Source organism: Miscanthus floridulus, chromosome 4 (genome assembly GCF_019320115.1).
Source record: "Miscanthus floridulus cultivar M001 chromosome 4, ASM1932011v1, whole genome shotgun sequence".
Classification (NCBI taxonomy): domain Eukaryota; kingdom Viridiplantae; phylum Streptophyta; class Magnoliopsida; order Poales; family Poaceae; genus Miscanthus; species Miscanthus floridulus.
The window spans coordinates 117190766-117194681 of record NC_089583.1 but is presented as its reverse complement, the minus strand read 5'-3'; the positions used below and the strand labels follow the sequence as shown (position 1 = coordinate 117194681).

At 52.4% G+C, this 3916-nt stretch overlaps 1 pseudogene; it reads left to right on the top strand.

Moving 5' to 3' along the window:
* The first annotated feature begins 2759 nt into the window (after positions 1-2759).
* Positions 2760-3916, top strand: LOC136549179 (peroxidase 2-like; annotated as a pseudogene).

The window sequence follows — 3916 nt, the reverse complement described above, 5'->3', positions numbered from 1 at the left end:
GCATGACAATTAGCATATCTATTATCTGTCTCCTGTTCCCGCCTACAAAAGTTAATTCAGTCCAATGAGGCGCCTACAACGTTGTTCAGACGGAGCGAAACAAATTGCATGCACATCACAAGTCAACCTTATCCTGTGAGTACGTCGTAGTTGTGCCACCCATGCATGTTTTTCGCTGGCATTGAACTAAACAAATTATTTCTTCCATCACTACTCACTTCACCTTCCTTTAGTCAGCTTCTTTCCCTCATCTAGCTCTCTCTCTCTGAGTCTCTGTTAGTGTACTGTCTGCCTGTCTGCACTTCGATCGATCCGGTCTCTCATCTCAGATGGCTAAGCTGCTTGCTGTTACGGCGGCCTTGCTCCAGCTGCTCGGTACAGTGATGACATGCCGAGCAGACTACGGCTCCCCTGGATCGGGTTCAGGCTGCTACAGTTATCCCAGCCCGACGCCGACGCCAGTAAAGTAATATGCCGCTCTCCCTGTACGCGCGGCAGAGGCAGACGTCGAAATAGCTCCCTTGCTGCTGCACTGTAACCACGGCAGGGGTAGGCGCTAAAGTCAGCCTTGCTGTCACATCAGTCATTGTAGCAGCATGACAGCTTGACATGTCTATGTACTAGTATTAGATAGGTAGAGTTGTATATATATAGCTTTCCATTGCAACTTAGTAAAGAGAGAGTTCAGTTTTGCCATCTCCTCTGCAGAGCTTTGGCCAACGCTGGTACTTGTGCTGTGTGCGCGCTCTGTTCTTCCCCCTCTTCTACCTCCAGCCGTAGTGTGTGGTCAGGAACGACGGTGAGCGGTTGGCTCACCCGTGTGAGAGATCTCGGGACCAACAACACCTTCCTAGCTCCTAGTGCCAATGGCCTCGCCCTAGGCTTCTACCACAGCTCGTGCCCGAACGCCGAGGAGATCGTGAGGGGTGTCGTCCACAAGGCGGTGCAACAGAACCCTGGCATTTCCACAAGGCGGTGCCCGAACGCCGAGAGCCTGTTCAAGAACCTCACGCAGGAGAAGGCACTGATGTTTCCCCAGAATGATGAATTGAGTAGTGTAAGAAGTATGGGGATTCCAATTATTAGCTTGTATCACCGGAGTTTGATGGTGGTTATTAGATCTTTAGTTGTTTCCTTATTTGGAACATTGGCAGTTGTATCATTTGAACTCTGATTAAGGTTGATGGAGACATGGAGTTGCACTTAGCCCCTTATCAATTGTGTTTGGCATTCCGGTTGAAGACTACTACAACTGATGGTCCTCATTACCTTATTTATCAGCTAAATTGATTTATTTTTCTTCCGTTGCAACGCACAGGATGATTTGGGGGAGACATGTGTTGGTAGTTTGTTTGTTTTTTTCGAAAAAATACACTGTAGGGGCGGTGTTACCAGCCGCCCCTACAAATCGATTTGTAGGGGCGGCTAATAACACCAGCCGTCCTTATAAATAGATTTGTAGGGGCGGTCTGGTAACCGTCCCTACAAATACATGATTTGTAGATACGGTATGGTAGGGGCGGCTGACCGAACCGCCCCTACAAATGCTCATTAGCAGCCCCTGAAAATCATATTTGACGTAGTGCTAGTACTTATGAATAATGCATTCTACAACCTAAAAATCCGTATATCTAAGAAAAAAAGCGGAGTTAATAAAACATGCAATAAACACAAGAAATTTAACTTAACGAGGATAAAGAAAATATACTAAAAGTTCCACACAAGAGAAACTTAGATAGACGTATACTCCAAACTCCATCCAGTCACAAATACTTGACATATTTTGATATCCGTGCACTGCGGCAAGGCATGGCATTGGCATTTGGCAATAAAGCAAATTATATTAAATCCGCCGCGCGACCCGCAGAATGAAGCAGCGATTTCATTAGGTGTTGAAGCATCAGCTAATCGTCCACGCGCTGCTGGGATTAGGCCTGCTGTTATCCGCGATCAGCGCTGTCAGTAGATGTAGATGGAGTCGTTATCACCGACCGTTATTAGTTCATTGATTTCTTTCGTCCGTCTTTGGCTATCTCGAATTCTCAACAGTGGGCATTGCTTCTCCATTCCATATTCGTGATTGTTATGCTGGCAGTTTGGCACACAAGCTGGTGTCCAATGTTTTGTGTACTTGCTGTCCGGCCGGTTAGAGAGAGTTCTGAAAGTCTGTGACACTACACAGAGTCATAGACCAACTACGTACCACACAGGCCAGTACAAACAATCCATATATCTATGCAATTAATTCTTCTAGATAATATGTATATCTATGCAAATTAAATTAGCAAACTGACACCTGTACGTAACCAACATCATAGCACGTATTATTCCCGTCTCATTCATTTGATGAGGTTGAGGCCAATGAATGAGATATGAGACCATTGCTCGTTTAAACTGGTCGGTCATCAATTTTCAACTGGGCATAAGTCAACTGGTGATGAGCTTTGTTTATTGTCTCCTATATCATTGCTGGTCGCTGAAAACTGACATTAAGCGGATGAACTCATCCGATCCCTAACGCACACATTCTTCCAAGCACCAATCGTCGTCGTTGTCGTCCATTATATTCATCCGACGACGACTATAAATACACGTGCCAGCCGGCAGCTCTCCAGCATCACTTCCTGCACTGCACTACATCACTAGTGCCCTAGCTCCGAGCAACACCTCGTTCACTGTTCGCACACGTCAGGAACACACGTACGTACTCGCAGAAAAGAGAGAAGACACAACACAAACACAGGAGCAACGAATCAACCATGGCACAGGCTTGCTGCTCTGACATCACTTGCGTTGCTGTTTCGGTGATGATTTCCTGCCATGCTGACGGCTACGGTTACTACCCCAGCCCGACCCCGGCGTCGGCGCCGACGCCGACCCCGAGCGGCGCCGGTCTGGCCGTTGGCTTCTACAGCTACGGCGTGCCCAACGCCGAAGCGAATCGTGAGGGGCGTCGTGGACCAAGGCGGGTTGCAGCAGAACCCTGGCGTCGGGGCAGGCCTCATCCGAATGCTCTTCCACGACTGCTTCGGTCCAGGTATGCATGCATTGTGTTCTTCACTGCTCTACATGCACCAGCAGGTCCAAGCACCGTGCACGGTGCACGCACGTACGTGCCTTGCCTGATCGTGTCAGCAACGTTTCTTCATTTAGGGGTGCGACGGCTCCGTGCTCCTCGACCCGACCCCGGCGAACCCGCAGCCGGAGAAGCTATCGCCGCCCAACTTCCCCAGCCTGCGCGGCTTCGAGGGTAATCGACGCGGCCAGGCGGCGCTCGAGGCCGCCTGCCCGGCACGGTCTCCTGCGCCGACGTCGTCGCGTTCGCGGGCCGCGACGCCAGCGCCGTCCTCAGCGGGGGCAGGGCCGACTTCGCGATGCCCGCGGGGCGCCGCGACGGCCGCGTGTCCCTGTCCAGCGAGGCGCTCCAGAACCTGCCGCCGCCCTCCTTCAACCTCTCCCAGCTCGCCGCCAGCTTCGCCGCCAAGGGGCTCGGCGGTCGACGACCTCGTAGTGCTCTCCGGCGCGCACACCGTCGGGCCGCTCCCACTGCTCGTCCTTCGTCAGAGACGGCCGCCTCACGAGTCCACGTCCGACCATGAACCCCGCGCTCGCCGCGTCGCTGCGGCAGCAGTGCCCGGCCAACGCCACCACCGACAACACCGTGGTTCAGGACGTCGTGACTCCTGATGCGCTGGACAACCAGTACTACAAGAACGTGCTGGCCCGCAACGTGCTCTTCACGTCGGACGCGGCGCTTCTCAAGTCCGGGCAGACCGCGGGCGTCGGTGGTGCTCACCGCCTTCGTCCCGGGGCTGTGGGAGCAGAAGTTCAAGGCGCCATGTCAAGATGGGCCAGCATCGAGGTCAAGACCGGCACCAACGGCGAGATCAGGACGAACTGCCGGGTCGTCAACTAG